Raw genomic sequence first — 19,659 nt, 5'->3', positions numbered from 1 at the left:
TAAACACGGCAGACAAGATAAACATGGCACATCGTACTGGAATATAAATTTACGTTCTTTCTCACTAAAATATAATGGAATCTAAAGCAAAATTCACTTGAATAAAACAACACACATAAGTCTTCAAAGAAATTTACTGATTTTTTATAAGAGTCTTTGAAGTAATGTCTTTTTTTTTTTTTTTTTTTGAGACGGAGTTTCGCTCTTGTTACCCAGGCCGGAGTGCAATAGCGCGATCTCGGCTCACCGCAACCTCCGCCTCCTGGGTTCAGGCAATTCTCCTGCCTCAGCCTCCTGAGTAGCTGGGATTACAGGCACGCGCCACCATGCCCAGCTAATTTTTTGTAGTTTTAGCAGAGACGGGGTTTCACCGTGTTGACCAGGATGGTCTCGATCTCTTGACCTCGTGATCCACCCGCCTCGGCCTCCCAAAGTGCTGGGATTACAGGCTTGAGCCACCGCGCCCGGCCTTTGAAGTAATGTCTTAAGAGTTATTACTCTCTCTAAATGTACTTTAGTAAAAAAAAAAAAAAAGTTTGAAAAGTACTATAAATAATGATATATAACATCAAGAACTTCTAACTGGTGAGTCAAAGACAATAAAAAGAGGTAAAAAGAAAACACTGAAAGCAAAAAGTAGCAAAACTTGGGCTTGCTTTGACGTGATTTTGCTTAGTTTCTTTAGATTATATTATTGATACTCCAGAGATTAGTTATCGTTCTGAAGATTTTTTTAAAAGTGGCTCTATTTCTTTCACTTTTGATGAAATCTATTGGAATATGCCAATTTTTCTCATTTATGGATAAACAGGAAGAGAATGGTACAATCAGTTTTTTTCTTTACCATAAGAATATGGTTAATTTGCAAGTTATTTTTAATTCTTTAGTCACAATTTCCACATATTTTTATATTATCACAACTTTTAAAAATTCTTTTCAAACATCAGATACAGAATTTGTTCAAGGTTAAAAAGAAAAAAAAAGAAATATTCTTTCTGCTGAATAATATCACATTATATTTAACTTAAAGATTATTAAACTTTTGAATAGCAAGAATTGAAGCAGCTGGTGGTCATATTTATTTGTAAGTCTCAAAATAGCCCCGAGGTCTGAAGAGGAAAATATCTTTTATAAGCTGTAACAAAATTCTCACCTCAAAATAAAATACTATGAAATCTGCACAGTTATATCCATATTCACATCTTTATAATATCCAGAAACCTACTGGATTTTTAGAAACTACAATGAAAATAGGTTTATATTCAGAAAACAGAGCTTATACCAAGATGACATTGCTTGAAACCTGGAAAAGACTTGTTTGATTTCATAATTGAATATTAATTTTCAAGTTGAACTGACTTGTTAACAATAAAAAAAACTGAGTTACATGACTCCATTTTAAAACTGTATGTTCAGAGTTGAAAATATCCAAAATATAGAAGCTTTTGTTTTAGTCAAAATAATTTAAAATGATTTTGTTTTCTATGATGGCAGTTCTAACAAGAAAAAAAGAATCATTTTCCTTACTGTCCAATGCGAAAGAACTGAAAATGGCTTACTACACAATATGTTCAAAGTATATTACATTTATTTTCATAAGCAGAATAACTAAAAAGATAATACAGAATCATTTACATTATTCTTCTGTCTTTAGATTAAAACTATCTGGTATCTGTAAAAGCCATTTTGCTAAATACCTACAAGCTCTTTTAGATATTGATAAATTAAGTTCAGGTTGCTTATTAAGATAAACACACCAGGCCAGGCATGGTGGCTCAAGCTTGTAATCCCAGCACTTTGGGAACCTGAGGTCGGTGGATCACTTGAGCCAGGAGTTCTTGATCAGCCTGGGCAACCTGGCAAAATGGGTCTCTACAAAAAAATACAAAAATTAGCCAGGCATGGTGGCACACACCTGTGGTCTCAGTGACTCAGGAAGCTGAGGTGGGAGGATCACTTAAGCCTCAGAGGCAGAGGTTGCAGTGAGCCAAGATCTCGCCACTACACTCCAGCCTGGGCAACAGATTGAGACTCTGTCTCAAATAAAAAAAATAAAAAAATTAAAAAAAAAGATAAACACTTCAGTCTAGATAATTCAAAAGTGGAAAGCCCTGACAAAATGTAGTTAATTCTGAATTATATGTATTATGAGAAACAATTAAAAAGTTAACCTAACATACTCAACTATGCCTATCTCTACCACCATAATCAACTCTTAGGTAACAAAATTGACTGGAGAAGTCTTTAATTTCCACACTCAAACTGTGTTACAGAGAAACTAATGAGAAGTAAAATAAGACTCTCAAAACTAAATCACTCTCTGAAAAGAAAACTACCTGTAAATTAACTATAAATTTTTCAGAATACTGTGGCCTCATTCTTCATAGATGGCTGAGTTCCAGAACATTAGCAGTGAAGCCAACCAAGAACCAAGAGAGGTGGTCATCCATTGGTTTGTTGTTGTAATTGATTCCATTCAAAGATCAAACAGGTTACCTGTTATTTGGTATTATCTGAACTGTTTTTCTCCCTTAGCAATGGATAATTGGAGGATTAATTTTGTTACTGAATTCCCAAAACCACATAAAATAAACCCTTTCAATATTCACAATAATTTTTTTAGTGAAAAAACCTCACTGTAAATAATCTAAAAATTTAGCTTAACATAAATATAGTTATATATAGAAATATTTGTAGATATGTATATATACATGAGTTAGTGTACACACATATATTTCCTTACTCTGTCCACTGGGAGGGCCTAGAAGCGATGACATTCCAATAGCAATGAGCACACACAGTACCCAGATGGTGGTTTCTAATACTATTCTCCAGTAAAAGGAATCAGTGCTCCTTGGAAAAAGGCTGATTCTAGGCCTGTGTAGGTAACATACAAGGTGAGCCTAGAGCATCTTGTAATACCAGAAAGTTTTTTAAATGTACTCAAAAACAAACAAACAAAAGAACAAAAATCTCACAATGACAAGAGTAAGTCAAAGGAATACAGGAACCAACTGAAAGAGTTCCCAATGGCCAAAGCTTAAACAATTTGAGCAGCAAAATTAATGAAGTAGTACTGGATTTACCCCTAAGTATAAAGTAAATATACATGAGTCAATACTGATATAAATAAATGACTGAATAAATGGGGAGAGAAGACAAAAAAAAAAAAACCCTTAGAGAAGATTTTTCAAAAATTTATGTAGACACTCCACCCTTAAAGAGGTAGAGCATAATTCCTCAATCCCCAATTGTGTGCTTCACAGAGAGACTTTCTTCTAAAAAGTACAATACACAAAAGGAGAGGGGAAAGAGTAACTTTATAGTGGACAAAGCTGGCGAACACTACTTCAACCCAGGTAGTCGAGGTTAATATCAATGGTACTAAGTTACGTTAACAGTTTGTATTCTTGGCAGAGTACAGTGGCTCACACCTGTATCCAACACTTTGGGAAGCTGAGGTGGGTGGATCACCTGAGGTTGGGAGTTAAAGACCAGCCTGGCAACATGGTGAAACCCCGTCTATACTAAAAATACAAAAATTAGCCGGGCATGGTGGTGTGCACCTGTAGTCCCAGCTACTTGGGAGGCTAACACAGGAGAATCGCTTGAACCCAGGAAGTGGAGGTTGCAGTGAGCCAAGATCGTGTTACTGCATTCCAGCCTGGGCAACAGAGTGAGACTCTATCTCAAAAAAATAAAAAACTCTGTATTCTTGATATGATGTGATGGGAATAGCACTTCTATGATCTTCCTCCCTCTCACCTAGTCTAATCATGAGAAAAACATCAAACAAGCACCAGCTGAGGGACAGTCTACAAAACACCTGACCAGGCAGTAATCTTCAAAATTATTAACTTGTCATCAAAAACAAAAAAATCTGAGAAACTGTCAAAACTGAGAGGATACATGACCACTAACAGCAATATGATATCCTGGACGGGACCCTTGAACAGAAAAATTCAGGGGAAAAGTGAGGCAACCTGAATAAAATATGAACTTTAATAATTATGTGTCAGTATTGGTTCACTGTGACAAATGTACTATGCTAATGTAATATGTATTTGTTTTTTTGAGATGGAGTCTCACTCTGACATACAGGATGGAGTACCATGGCATGATCTCGGCTCACTGCAACCTCCACCTCCTGGGCTCAAGTGATCCATCTCAGCCTCCCGAGATGGATCCTCCCGAGACCGCAGACAAGCACCATCATGCCCAGCTAATTTTTCGTATTTTGGGTAGAGATGGGGTTTCACCATGTTGCCCAGACTGGTCTTGAACTCCTGAGCTCAAGCAATCCACCTGCCTTGGCTTCCCAAAGTGCTAGGATTACCGGTGTGAGCCACTGCACATAGCCTAATATATTATAATGGGGAAAGTGGGTATGCGAAGCTCTATCTTCACAATTCTGAAAAAACTAAAACCATCCAAAAATAAAAGGGTCTATTACAAAATAATCTAAGAATACTGTGCTATATTTTATGTCACTATTAATAACACGTCTTTTTTTTTTTAAGACAAAGTCTCACTCTGTTGCCCAGGCTGGAATGCAGAGGCATGATCTCTGCTCACTGCAAACTTTGCCTCCCAGGTTCAAGCAATCTTCCACCTTAGCCTTCCAAGTAGCTGGGATTACAGGTGTACATCACTACGCCCAGCTAATTTGCATATTTATATTTCTTAGTAGAGGCAGGGTTTCACCATGTTGGCCAGGCTGGTCTTGAACTCCCAACCTCAAGTGATCCACCCACCTTTGCCACCCAAAGTGCTGGGATTACAGGTGTGAGCCACTGTGCCCAGCCTACTAATTTATTTCCTTACACTTGAAAAAAAAATAGTCTAACTGAAATTTTAATTACAGGTTGATTATCCATTTTCCAAAATGCTTGAGGCTAGTAAGTGTTTTGGATTTCAGATTTTTTTGGAGTTTGGAATATTTGCATAAACATAATGAGGTATCTCCAGGAAGGGACTAAACACTAAATTCATTTACATTTCATATACACCTTATACACATAGCCTGACAGTAATTTTATGATACTTTCAATAATTTTTTGCATGAAATAAAGTTTGTGTACCTGTACCATCCAAAAGCAAACATGTCACTATCTCAGCCACTCATGTGAACAATCTGTGGTGGTTTGACATCCCCATCATTCCTGTCTCTGAATTTATATGCTACCAATAAGCAAGCATCTCTTACACAGACACATGGCATTGTATTACCCTTTGAGGGCATGCTTGCGTAGGCACACCTGGGTGTGTGACGAAAAGCTACATGGCAACTGAAGGGGGTTAGCCAAGTCTTTTTTTTTAAGACGGGGTTTCACCATGTTGGTCAGGCTGGTCTTGAACTCCCGACCTCAGGTGATCCACCCACCTTGGCTTCCAAAGTGCTTGGATTACAGGCGTGAGCCACCACGCCCAGCCTGTCTTTTTTCTCTTGGGTAAACTGTTGTACACCTGCACTCTGACTTCAATTCATCACATAAAGTCAGGTGTGGAATTATGTATTTGTAGCATCAGGTTCGGTTCAAAAAAGTTTTGTATTTTGCAGCATTTGGATTTCAAGTTTTTGGATTAGGAATGCTCAATCTGTACTATAACACTATTTTGATAAAAATTCATATTCAAATTCTTGTGTTATAAAACTCAATGAACTGAAATCCTTAATATCATCAATTGGGAAATTTAATGAGTCAAATTTAGGTGTCAGGCACTGAACTAGATCCTAGGAATTCAACAATGAGCCAAAAATGAAAACAAGATATGGATCCTACCTTCCTGAAGTTTATAGGTCACTGAACAGAAAGACAATCTTATAGTCACATGATTAAATGTAAATTGCAACTGTGGAAAATGTATGATGCTATATTACCTTAATGTGGGAGGATAGCATATTCTCTAAGGATGCAAAACTTCAGCTGAGGTATGAAGGATGACTAGGAACTAACAAGTGAAATAAAATGAAAGTAAAGAAATAATGGTCCAGAGAAAGGCATGTACAAAAGCCTTGCAAAAATGGCAGGGAGCAAGACATATACAAAGAACTAACCAAGGCCAGCATAGTTGAACTGGACAGTTATGCAGAACACAGTACAAGAAGAGTTAGGAGAGCTAAACATTGTTAAGCAGTTTTATTTTGATTCTAGAAGCAATGGAAAATCATAAAAGGACTGGGGAAGGAAGAAAGAGAGTGATAATCCAACGTGTGTTCCAAAACAAATCACTGTGCCTTCAGGAAGGGTAATGAATTAGAGAAGGGCCAAAACAGAAGTGGATAGATGAGAATGGAGGCTACTGTAAAAGTTTCAGGCAAGATGATGATAATAAACTGAAGTGGCAGTAGTGGAAACAGGAAGAAATAGAAAAATTCAAGTAACATGAAGGAAGTAAAATTTTAAAAACTTGCTGATAAATTGGATCTATCAGGAAGCGGGAATTAAGGATCACTTCTAGTTTTCTGGATTTTACGATGAAAAGATAATGGTGCCATTCACTGAAAAAAGGAACAATGGAAGAACAACTATTCTGCAGTTTTGCAGGGAGGGAAGGGGAAATCCGTTTCATTTTAGACATACTGGATTTGAGATACCTTTAAGATATTCAAGAGAGAAGGGCAACAAGACCGTAAGACATACAGATCTAGAGCTCAAAGGAAACAGAAAACACTCATGCCCTTAATGAAGCTGACATCTTTATCCTAGAAAAGCAGCTAACTATAATCCCCAAATATCCAAGAAAAACATCAGACTTAGACTTTGACCATCTGGATTTAGTTTAAAACAAAAAGCTTAGAGAGAACACGGCAATATTGCATCAGCTAAAACAAAAACTGCGAGGCCCCATGGGTAACAGATTTTTAAACTCTTGGCTCAACAACATAGGAATTATGCATCATATCACATCAGGTCGCATTTTAAAGTTTTAGCAGGGCTGGCCAATGTTGGAAATGTTCTAAATTTTCACTGTTCAATAAAGTAGCCACTAGCCACATATGACACTGACACTGAAATGTGGCTGGTACAATTGAGGAAGAGAATCTTTTGTTGTATTTAATTTCAACTAACTTAAATAGCCACATGTGGCTAGTGCCCCTGGTATTAGACAGTGCAGGTTTACAGCTTCCTTATAGATTTCATCTGAATCCCCAATACCTACTTCTCAAATTAAGTGGGAGAGAGGTGTGATGGGTGGAGAGATTACGGGAGTAGAAAAAACATCCTTTCCATTTTCTGATTACTTGAATCTTTATTTCAAGAATTTATAATACTTAGGCTGCATGCAGTGGCTCATGCCTATTATCCCAGCACTTTGGGAGGCCAAAGCGGGAGGATCGCTTGAGCCCAGGAGTTCAAGACCAGCCTGGGCAATATATAGCACTGAAACAAAACAGATAAGTTCTGGCCATTTTAGAGATTACAGACCACTAGCTTAAACCCAGGGACTCTTTCCACTGGGGGTTTAAATTCCTGATCCATCCCTTTTTAGGTGTGTGACCCTGGACAAAGCACTTTACCTAAATATCAATTTCTTTATTTCTAACATGGTGATGTTATCTGCTCTACCTATTTGGTATGGCTGGCGTAAAAACAAAATGAGGATATATGTGAAAGTACTTTGTAAACTATTACATGCTACACAAACATTAGGTATTAGAGTATAACATATTCCTTTTCTCTAAGGCAAAGCTTTCCAACCAGTGTGCCAAGAATGGATTACATATGTGCTGAAATTGTGACCAATGCCCTCACTCCACAGCTTTCAAGGAACCAGGGAGGGCCTGGCTCTAGTCTGCCATACAATTATAATCATTTTTTATTTGTGCTATGACGACTATCTCAAGCTAGCAGAAACTGAAGTTGGCGAACCGACTCCCCCATCTGGATGATTTAGGGCTTACCACTAACTCTGCTGCTTTTATGATCCTGTTCCAAAGGCAGTGTGTCACTGTTCCCCAGGGACAAATGAGGCTGGAGCTTGAACATCAAGGAGCTGCTAGCCCAATGCTAACACAGATACACAAAAATAAAATATAAATTCTTATCTTAGATGAGAACATGGCAAAGACACTGCCATATTTTCACAAAACATTTGAGCAACTGCCTGTTCTGCAACTACCTTCAGAGCCGCAAATCTCTGTCTTTCAGGAGAGGATCTGATTTTTTCCAAACACCCAAAGTTATTCAGATTCTGGTGACTGAGGTGAAACGATGAAGCCAGGCAAGAACTTTTCATTTTCGTATGTCTCAATCTGAACTGGCAGTCATTCTAGAAGTAGATTTCAAAGCAGATTGCCTACTCTGAAGAACAGCATTCACTTAAATAAGTATGCTTGTCAAGGGGAAAAAAATGTACTTAATAAAGACACTTTATATTTTTCAGGTATCAACTAAAGTTATCATTTGCCTATGCCCATCCTAAGACAAAGATTTAGAAAGAATGGGGGAGAATGGAATGAGAGATAGAGGAAGAGAAGAATAGGAATAAAGAAAAGAGAAAAAGAACATATATACTTTTGTCTCATAAAGAATATCTGATAATCTGCAATAGCCATTCGGTGGCTTCCATGACTGCCAAAAGCTAGCAGAGATCAAGGAAAACAAAATTATTTTCAGACCAACAGTCATTTTCATACATCCAGAACTAGTGCTACATATCTGACTTTTAGACTGCCATGGTCCTAAGTCATCAACTTCCGTATTAAGTGGAACAACTCACTTTCCATTCTGTACAAATACTTTGGTTTTTCATCCATAGCCATATTAAAGTTTCCTGTTTAATTTCCTTCTTCCATTCTGTATTCTTTCCTCCATCCCAATTTTATTATTCTAAAATTTATTTCCAGAATCTTATAATGCCCAGTTTATTACTTACAATCTTCATTTTCACATTTTCCACTCCTCATATACACACACACACACCATCTGCTTATTATTTGAATCTTTATTTCAAGAATTGATAATACTTTAATTTCAAGAATGTGTGTGTGTGTTCTAATACACACACACACACACACACACACACACACACAGACTTATATTCATCCCCATAGGAAACCTCTATCAACAGCCTCCTCCAAATTCACTTCTTTTTATCAAACTTCTCAGTATAATATTCAACCAGAAGTTTATCCACTGAAGATTAAGAAAGGAAGCAACCTTTTCTAAACACCTGATAGAAAATCAGGTGAGATATCGCCTACTTATTCCAAAAAGTACATAATAGACACCTGGTGGAAGTTGTCTATAATACTAGTCTGGAGTCAGACTACTACTAGGGATTTGAACTAGGTTCAAATCCGGGCTCTGCCGGTGCAATTCTGAGCAATCTACTTTAGCTTCTGTTAATCATTCAGTTTTATTTCCTTCATCTACAGAAATGGGGATATTAGCCACTTTATAAGGTTATCACATGAGATAATAATGTACTTAGCTTAATACACATGGTAAGCAAACAAATTTAATTGTTACAGCGTTAGATATAACCTATCTTCTGAATTCATTATTACCTTAAAAGGAAACTAATTTCACATAAGCTAGTCTCTCTTTTTTTTTTTTTTTTTAAGATGGAATCACCCTCTGTTGCCCAGGCTGGAGTGAAGTGGTGAGATCTTAGCTCACTGCAGCCTCTGCCTCCCGGGTTCAAGCAATTATCTTGCCTTAGCCTCCCAAGTAGCTGGGACTAAATCAAATTCTAAGGTACATGCCTCAAGCAAAAAAAATAAGAAAATGAAAGCAAAGTACAACTAGAATTTAAATTTTTTACTCTGAACTGTGCCTAGTAGGTTGGTGATATTTAATATGTATTAAAGATAAGCACATCAGTTTGTAAATCCACTGGATCTCCAGAACATTAATCATAAACAACTATCCCTAAAAAGAAACCTCAAACCACAAATCAGGAACTAAAGTAAGCAGCCTCATTTCCTTCTCTAAGTCTATGAAGGAATTTAGAAACACTAATGTTTCAAAGTAGAGATTTCCATATCAAGCTAGAAGAATCCCTGCATTCTACTTTCCTTGGTCCCAAAACAAACAATTTTCATTTTGGGAAACACACACACACACACACCCGTTTTCACTAACTTTAACAAGACACACACAAACATACACACACACGCCCGTTTTCACTAACTTTAACAAGACACACACACACCTGTTTTCACTAACTTCAACAAGAAACACACATCTGTTTTCACTAACATCAACAAGACATACACTCACCTGTTTTCATTAACTTCAACACAACACACACACACACACACACCTGTTTTCATTAACTTCAACAAGACACACACACACCTTTCACTAATATCAAAAAGACACTGCACTAACTTCAACGAGACACTGCCTAAGCGGTGGTTTTAATCAAGAGGCTGTATATTTCCTTTGAGAATTTGATAAAAAGAATGGACATTTTCCCCAGGCAGAAAAAAATTCACTCAAACAAGACTTTGCATATAACTTCAGGGGTGGGAATGAGGAAGACCCCTGAAGTTGCTGACCCTTAGGCCACGAACCCCAACTCATCATCCAGGATTAAGGCAAATCATAATCCAAGGAAAACCAATTTATCAATTTGAATAGCAACTAAAGTAACTGGGGCAGGAATTTAGTCCAGAAAAATACATTTTCTTTTATGTTTTCTCAGATAAACTGTTAGACTTGGTGGTTGGGAGAAGACGTGGGTCACGCTAAGCACGGTAAACAAAACAAAAAAACACCACAGGAAAAACATAAGAAAATAGAATTAAAACAGTAGTAAAATATAGTCGTCTCAACCCGCCGTGAGAGAACAGCAATGAAATGGCCAATTTGGCCGCGCGCAGTGGCCCACGCCTGTAATCCCGCACTTCGGGAAGCCCAGACGGGCAGATCATTTGAGGCCCTGAGTTCGAGACAAGCCTGGTCAACATGGTGAAACCCCGTCTCTACTAAAAATACAAAAATTACCCAGGCGGTAGTGGCGCGCACCTGTAATCCCGGCTAATCGAGAGGCTGAGGCAGGAGAATCGCGTGAGCCTGGGAGGCGGAGGTTGCAGTATGGCGAGACCGTGCCAATGCACTCCAACCTGGGTGACAGAGTGAGACCCTGTCTCAAAAAAGATGAAAGAAAGAAAAGAAATAAAACAGAAAGAAGGGAAAGAAAGAGAAGAGAGAGAGAGAAAGAGAAAGGACGAGGGAGGGAGGGAGGGAGAGAATTCCCGCAGCCTTAACAGATGACTGACTTAAGGTAACCATTTCTGGTGCACACTGCTATGCCAATTAAGTTAAATGGCAAACGTAAACACACGCTTGCAGGTGAAAGTATGAAAGCAAAAGTTAGTGAGAAGTTCTGCATCTCTTCCAGCTTTTTCTTACCAATAAGAACCGAGTTAGACGAATTATATACTTTAGGAGAAAACAGAGTAGGGGCGGGGCACAGAAATCCTAAGAGCGGCTAAAGGATCTGCAGGAAGTGTAAAGCATAAACTTTCTGAAATCAAAGGGCTCAAGAGGAAGATAAGAACAAAACAAAGGAAGTAATAATAAAATGAAGTAAAAGGGAAAAACGTCTAGCGTCTAAAAACTGTCTTTTTAAAAATTCTTTCCTTTTCCTAGACACGTAAACAGTAGCAACTTGGCAAACAGGAACGGAGCGGAAGACAACCGCACAACTCCCTTTCCAAATCTCCAGCATTCCTTGGACGTCCTCAGATGCAGTCAGGCTTGGGACATTTCACAGGCAAGACTCCTTCCTGCACCACTGCCAGATGAACCTCTCAAAGGGACTATCACTATCTCCCTTCCTCCCACTGAGGGAGAGAGGAACTGGGGAATGCAGGGAGAGGAGGAGAGAAATGAAGGTTGGATACCAAGCGTAAAGGTGGCCCACTCTGACACTTTGTCAAGAAATGTCTGAATTCTGGATCCTGCAACCCTTTTTCCCCACCTAGGGTATGCTAAGCCAAGAGAGTGCCGCCCTGCAAGGGGCGGTCCTACGCCTTCACTCGACTGTTTCGGGGGCACAGTCAGAGGGACAGGGACTGAAGGAACAGAAACCAAAGGCAGAATACTTGGGCAGATATGGCACAGACTAAGTAGAGGCGTGCCCTGTGAAAGTCGAGAACGGCGAACCCGGAGGCAACGTGTTGGCCCCGCCAACCACCTCAAACCATCTTTCCCCCGCCGAGCCAGCTCCGCCCTCACCTGTCTTAGGGTAACTCAGTAGCGTCTAAGTCGAGGCTTATCCCTTCCGCCGCTCTCTGGAATCGCCTCAGCCCTGGCAAGAAGTGAGCGGAAACGCGACCCAGACCTTTTCCTTCTTCCCCTTCCCCCACGCACCTCGGCTCCTCGGGGGCGGGGAGCAACTGCAGCTGTCACAAATTCACACTGACCAACCGCCCAGGACAGCCGGACCTGCGACCTCTCAACCCGGCCTCCAGAACCAGCACCAAGAGCAGCGAAGCCGGAAGTGAGGAGACCGGAAGTAGCGTTGTCCCTGGCCCTGGACGGCCTCTCTCTCCCTCAATCTGGCCTTGCCCAGCCACGTCTCGGTGGTGCCAGCGCACCTCCCACGAGGCTCCCTCCGCCCCTCTCCTGGAGGCGGGCCACGCCCTCCCGCTGCTGCCCTAGCAACCACATCCGGGACTCTGGCGGTGTGGTTGCCCGGGTAGTTTTCTGGCAGCGACCTAGTAGTAAAAGGGTGTGCGCGCGGGTCCAGAGGCACTGGCCAGAGCTGGGAGGTTGCGGAAGGGCGCGCCGGCCTGGTCTTGAGAGGTCGGAAGTCTCCGGAAGCCCTCCACATCCCTCTTTTTCATTCACACACTCCAGCCTCACAAGTGAGGCGTCTTCCCATCAGACCGTGAGCCGGTGCTGGGAGGGTGGAGGTGGATGTAGCTCACTGCCACGCTACCGCAGAAGAGCCAAAGCTACTTTCTCAGCCACCGGAGAGCACGAAGAAGGTTATTCCAGTCCCGCGGGGAGGGTGGGGGTGGTGGAGAGGATGAGAGGATAAGGGAGCAGACGGAATGCAGGCACTCCCTCCCGCTGCCCCCTTGCCTGGGGAGCTCCCTCCCTTCAGAAAGGCTAGACCCCCGTTCCCTGAGCTCTTACTTGCTCTGGATTTGAGATCGCTTTTTTGCTTTGTTTGCTGTCTCACAGTAGATTCCCTGACACTTTTCTTTCCTGCTCCTCTTTCTTCTTCCAGATGACCGAGCTCTGCTTTCTTTGCCTGCCCGATTACTTCTTAAATAGATCATTGCCCTGACACAGAAACTGCTGAACAATTCCCTCTCTCAGAGCCTTTCGTAGTTTCCTAAATGGGGTCCCAGCCTGCACTACTCTCCCCATCCCCAGCGCTGAGTGGTGGGAAAGCGTGGCTCCTCCGTGGCGCTAGGCAGACCTGACGTTCATTTACATACAGTACAGTTGGTCTATTCACAGTATATCCCTTAGAACTGCTGGACTGCTTTTCCTTTGACAGGTGCTCAGTTTTACTACCATTTCGCTTGTAGAAATGTGAAGGGTAACTGTGCACATGGTGAGATTTACCCTTCTTTAGACAGTACTTCTCTGCTGCCTTTACTTGTCACAGTAGCTGACAAAGTATTTTTAATGACGAATGCCTAAAGGCAGAGCTCTACCTCTACAGATTTCCAGGGAGTTTCAATGTAGTGAAATAACCCTGGCAGGTGTTTTCCCTAGATCTTTGAATAGTAAATACCTGTGGCACCATAAATGTTTCCAACGTAAATAACGATATTGATTGAGCTCTCCAGAATACCACCTCTTACAAAAACAGTACTGAAATTCCAAAACATAAATCTCTTAAGTGGTTGTCTTTAACAAAAGAAAGGAGCAAATATATATGCCAACCCACTCAAACTGTAACTTCAGTTCTTATAGCTTACTGTGAATTTTTCTGTACAAAGCCATCTTGGTTTGGAGACCATTAGTCTTCTCAATTATAAGAAAAGAATCCCAATCTAAATTCATTACTGCTGTAATTGTGTAGGAACAGAGCGGCTACAGAACTTCCAGCTAAGTACAGGTGTTATTCCTAGGGTTTCAAAAGGGTGACTTGGAAGAAGTGCATGGTACGGCACAGCAGTGCTTAAATGATGTGGACAATGAGTACTGAACTGTTTGAGCTGGCTGTTGTCTTAAGGATTCCTGCTAACTGTCTTTTGAGTTTGGGGATGCTTAGCTTCACTAAAGTTAGTCTAATTGTTAGACTGTTAGAGGTGTTTCTTGTTTTGGAAAGGTGAAGACTTGCTTTAGTTTGTCTTTAGCTGGATAATTTCCTTGACAGCTAAGGTTTTGTTGGAGATTCCGTTGGACTTGGAACTAATGCTAACTTCTGCTTGGTGAAGACACTAACCAAGTTAGATACTCTTCAGTGAGATTCAGGTACTGTGTATGATTAATCCTCATCCACAGTATTATGCTGTGCAAGGCTATATATACATGGGATTAATCTTTCCATGATTTCCACTGCCCCAAAGGAAATTAGAGTGTAGTCTGGCTCCAAGAAAACACTGGAAGCTACTTCAGCTGGTGATGGAAAATAGTGGAATTCTATACATCCTTTGGGACAAAGGAAGCAGCAGCCAGTGTTCTTTGGATTGGGAAATACTTTTGGTACTAATTGAAAAACATTATTTTAAGCCTAGCCCTGGTTAGATAGAGACTTGTTTTCTCTTCCCTCTATCCCTCTCTTCCTTTTCCCCCCCTCACTCTTGTTCTTTCCTCCTTTCCTCTTTTTTCTTTCCTCCCTTCTCCTTCCTCCCTTCCTTCTTTCCTTCTTCCCTCCATCTGTCCCTCCCTCCCTCCCTTCCTTCCTTCCTTCCTTCCTCCTTTCCTCCCTTCCTTCATCTCTCCCTCCCTCCCTTCCTTCCTTTCTCCCTTCCTCCCTCTCTCCCATCTTTCCTTCCTTCCCTCCTTTGCCCTAAAACTTGAGGGACCCTGCCTGCTCACTTTGTTTAGAATAGAAGATTACTACCTTTCTCTAAATTGTCATTTATTTTTGGAGAGAGACAGAAAAAGGGAATAGCTGCCTTCCATATATACTTATGACATGGAGATTATCTACTCCCTTACTTGCACTGCTATTGGCTGTTTGGCTTTTGAAAAATCAAGTGCTGTTTATTCACTGGGCTTGTGGGGAACTCTAGTAGCCCTGAATGGCATTTGTGGCATACTCAATGAAATCTAATTCTTTATCCTGGCATTAAAGGTTTACCAAGATCTGGCCTCAATCTTGCAAATGAGTACTCTCTTTTATATACCTGAAGGAAGAGTGCTAATTTAGCCAACTAATAGAGATAGGTATAGATACTAATAAAGCATAGATATGAAACTTTAGTTGCAAAGGACTGTTTAGTCCTTTCTCTATTCTCTTATGAATAGAGAATAAAGCATAGAAGAGGGAAATTACAGGGCAGTTTGAAGCATACTAAACAGTCCTTTGCAACTTTGGACTTACTTGCTTCTCTTATAGCACCAGGAAATTGACTAACTATGGTTGAGTTATGGAAATATGTTGTCTGCTGCACACCAGGCAAGTTCCAGAATACCAGCAACTCCTGCTACTTAGGATAACAGTACAAGCAGGATTAAGTGGATATAGTTTCTATCTATTTGTAGAAGACAATGAGTGAGTGCTTTCTTAAGTTTAGAAAGTAGTTGATTCTCTGCAGAGGGGCATAAGTTACTGATAAAAGGAGAGTGACTCGTTACCCCTAGACATTCTGAATGGAAAGAATGCCAACTTTATGTTTTCTGATCCTGATTTTTTTTAATAACTTGGTACAAAAGCAGAACATTAAGATGACTGTTGTGGAGGAAAAAAAGTAGAATATTAGAGCTGTAAAAGTGTTTTTAACTATAAAGAGGAAAAAAACTGAACCTATTTATAATTCATTTACCTAGAGGGAGCATTCAACATTTTAGTCAATGCATTTTTCTTTATGTAGATATATATTTCTTCATTTATTGAACAAATTGTTATTGACAACCTATGGTTTGCTGGAAGTGAGCTGTGTAGGAGTAGCCATGAGCTTCTGCTCTGATGTAATTTTTACTGTATGTTGTATTTGTTGACATATAATTTTATATTTTACTTTTTTCACTTAATATATCATGGAACTTTTTCATATCATTAAATATTCTCTTTGTGTGGCATAATTGTATTTCAGTATGTAGATATTTCATAATTTATTGAAATGCATCCTTTTTGTTGTATATTTTCAATTTTGTCTGTAATTATATAGCAATGTAGGGAATAGTCCTATGTAGTAGGCAGAATTCTAAGATAAACTCCAATGACCCTTCCCTTGTATAATTCCCTCTCCTGTGAACATGATGGGATATTACTGCTATGATTATATTACTTTCAAGAGGTTTTTGCAGATGTAATTAAGGTTGCTAATCAGTTGACTCTGAATTAATCAAAAGGGCAATATTTTAGGTAGACCTCACCTAATCAAGTGAGCCCTTTATGAACAGAGAGCTTTCTCCTGCTTTGGCAGTAGAGGAAGTCAGGGAGATTCAAAGTGTGAAAGAGAGTTTACAGAAGGAATGTTCTACATTGCTGAAATGAAGAGGGCCACAGAAAAGGACCTGAGCAAAGCCTCTAGAAGCTGAGAGTAGTCCCTGCCACCAGCCAATGAAAAAAACTGGAGACCGTAGTCCTACAACAGCAAGGAACTGAATCCTGCAAACAATCTGAGTGAGCTTGGAAGGAAATTCTTCCCCAGAGCCTCCAGATAAGAGCCCAGTTTCTGACCGACATCTTGCGTGGACTTAAGATCTACAGAACTGTAAGATAATAAATGGGTGTTGTTTTAAGGCACTGAGTATATGGTAATTTGTTGCATAGCAATAAAAAGCTAATACATTTATAAGAGTTTATTTTTACATCTATAATTATTCTTTTGGCATAAAATCCTTCATATAGGCTGGGTACGGTGGCTCATGCCTATAATCCGAACATTTTGGGAGGCCGAGGCAGGTGGATCATGAGGTCAGGAGATTGAGACCATCCTAGCTAACACAGTAAACCCCCATCTCTGCTAAAAATACAATAAATTAGCCAGGTGTGGTGGCGCACACCCATAGTTCCAGCTACTTGGGAGGCTGAGGCGGGAGAATGCTTGAACCCAGGAGGCAGAGGTTGCAGTTAGCTGAGATCACACCACTGCACTGAAGCCTAGGCAACAGAGTGAGACTCCATCTCAAAAAAAAAAAAAAAATCCTTGATATAGACCTTCTAGATAAAAAGTTATACACAGTGTTAAGGTTGTATATCATATTGCAAATTTGCCCTCCATAAGTGTGTTGTAACAACTGATGTGCCTAACGACCTGTTACCTCAACCTAGCAAACACTAGATACTGCCATTCTGAAAGGCAAAAACAACAAGATATCTTTTTTTAAAAGAAGATTTATGTTTTTCTTATTAATAGTAGAATTGACCATTGTTTTCTTTATTTGAAATTAATTTGGTGAGTCTTTTTTTGGCCAATTGCATATTCTTATTAGCTTAACTGTTGACATAGAGAAAATACTCCCTAGCATGTTAATACAGCATTTCTCTGCTGTAATATTTTCAAGAGGAGAATGATTAATGAGCTTGAGAGGATGACTATTCTGAGAAATCTTAGCTGCTGCCATTACTCCTTGCAAAAGAATATCCCAGATGTTGTACTGTTGGAGTTTGGAGAATGTCACCCTCATTGATCAGGTAGTATTGATGCCTTATTCTTTTCTAGGGAAAAAGTCTAATTTGTCTGTTTGGTATTAGAAATGTGATTTTTTTAGGACTAAATATATATTGTATCTTATCATGGAAAATGGTAGCTTTGACTAATGTTAACTCAGGGGAAAAACTTAATCTTCCTAAACAAAGTCACCACATTTTCAATTTTCTCAAGATAATGAGTAATGTCTGATAATTTATATTATATTGCTTTAACAAGGATGGGAAAAGAAGAAATTCAAGTTACTTTTTCTATAATCCTTGTTATTTGACATGATAGATTTTATTTCTGATAAATGAGATAAGGCAGGAGGGAGAGAGGAAGCAAACGAAAGAAAGGGAGGGATTGTGGGAGGGAGGAAGTGAAGGGTGGGAGGGAGGGAAGGAAGGAAAGAAGGAAGGAGGGAGGGAAAGGAGGGAGAGAGTTGGGGGATTCTCTTAGTAAATTTGGTTGGTTTTGTCTTTTTTGAAAAATTGGTTTTCACTACATCAATTTCTGAAAGTTGGCATCTTCCTAATAAGAGCAAGTATTTTATTTTTATTTTGAAAGAATTGTGTATTTACAGGAAAATGTAAGAGGAGATGCCATATACAAGCAAGATTTTTAATGTTAGTTGTATGGTCAAACCTTATTACTTAGGTTAGCCCTCCCTAGCAGATGGAGTTACTGTTTGTGTTCACAGACTTCATAATGGCCTGTTCTTCCATGGAGGCCTAATGTTGCTTTCGATTTTTAAGGCATTGGAAATGCTGGCTTAGGTTGGTGCTGCGAGCATAGAATCTGTAACTGTGGTCACAGGAGGCCCCACCAGTGTGATTCAAAGATACTGTAATATAGTGAAAAGAATGCTTACTTGACATTTAAAAGCCTGGATTCTGGACTGCTCTTAACCACATTGTAACTGTGGGGCCAACAAAATCCAGTTTTACCTTCCTCCATAGTTATTTGGAATACAGGTAGTAAAACCATTTAAAAATTAAAACCCTGGGCTATCATTATTTTTAAGACTTTTTTCAAAGTGACACTTTTTTAAAAAAAGAATTCCTTTACTGGTTGTAATTCCTAAGATAAAAATTACTCTTTTGAGTTGGGCAACAAGGGCAGAATAATTGTGGCAAAAAGTTTTGTCAAAAGATTTTGTGCCAAAAGGCATGCATCACCTGGGAAACCTGGAAGCGAGAAGAATGAAGTGCCCACACTTTCACAGAGGTAACACCGCTCATCCGTGGAGCGCCCACACTCGCACAGAAGTAACACCGCTCATCCGTGGAGCACCCACGCACGCACAGAAGTAACACCGCTCATCCGTGGAGCACCCACGCTCGCACAGAAGCAACACCGCTCATCCGTGGAGCGCCCACACTCGCACCGAAGTAGCACCGCTCATCAATGGAGCGCCCACACTCGCACAGAAGCAACACCGCTCATCCGTGGAGCGCCCACGCTCGCACAGAAGTAACACTGCTCATCAATGGAGCGCCCACATTCGCACACAAGTAACACTGATCATCAATGGAGCGCCCACACTCGCACAGAAGCAACACCGCTCATCCGTGGAGCACCCACGCTCGCACAGAAGTAACACCGCTCATCCGTGGAGCGCCCACGCTCGCACAGAAGTAACACCGCTCATCCGTGGAGCACCCACGCTCGCACAGAAGCAACACCGCTCATCCGTGGAGCGCCCACACCCGTACAGAAGCGGAGCGCCCACACTCGCACAGAAGCAACACCGCTCATCCGTGGAGCACCCACGCTTGCACAGAAGTAACACTGCTCATCAATGGAGCGCCCACATTCGCACACAAGTAACACCGATCATCAATGGAGCGCCCACACTCGCACAGAAGTAACACCGCTCATCCGTGGAGCGCCCACACTCGCACAGAAGTAACACCGCTCATCCGTGGAGC

General features: G+C 40.4%; 1 protein-coding gene across 4 annotated transcripts in view; it reads right to left on the bottom strand.

The window, feature by feature from the left end:
- ARFIP1 (ADP ribosylation factor interacting protein 1) overlaps nt 1-12,479 on the bottom strand; it is a 122,075-nt gene extending 109,596 nt beyond the window's left edge. For 2 of the 4 annotated variants that reach the window (XM_017498764.2, XM_017498767.2), the window contains exon 1: nt 12,195-12,467. The gene's annotated coding sequence lies outside the window, so the exon portion shown is untranslated. Of the gene's footprint in view, nt 1-12,194 lie in introns of all 4 variants that reach the window. The other 2 variants (XM_017498765.2, XM_017498768.2) reach the window with 2 other exon arrangements.
- Between the last annotated feature and the right edge of the window lie 7,180 nt (nt 12,480-19,659).

This window comes from Cebus imitator, unplaced genomic scaffold (assembly GCF_001604975.1).
Source record: "Cebus imitator isolate Cc_AM_T3 unplaced genomic scaffold, Cebus_imitator-1.0 Scaffold251, whole genome shotgun sequence".
Classification (NCBI taxonomy): domain Eukaryota; kingdom Metazoa; phylum Chordata; class Mammalia; order Primates; family Cebidae; genus Cebus; species Cebus imitator.
Note: the sequence above shows the minus strand (reverse complement) of the source record. Positions and strands in the feature narration are given on the sequence as shown.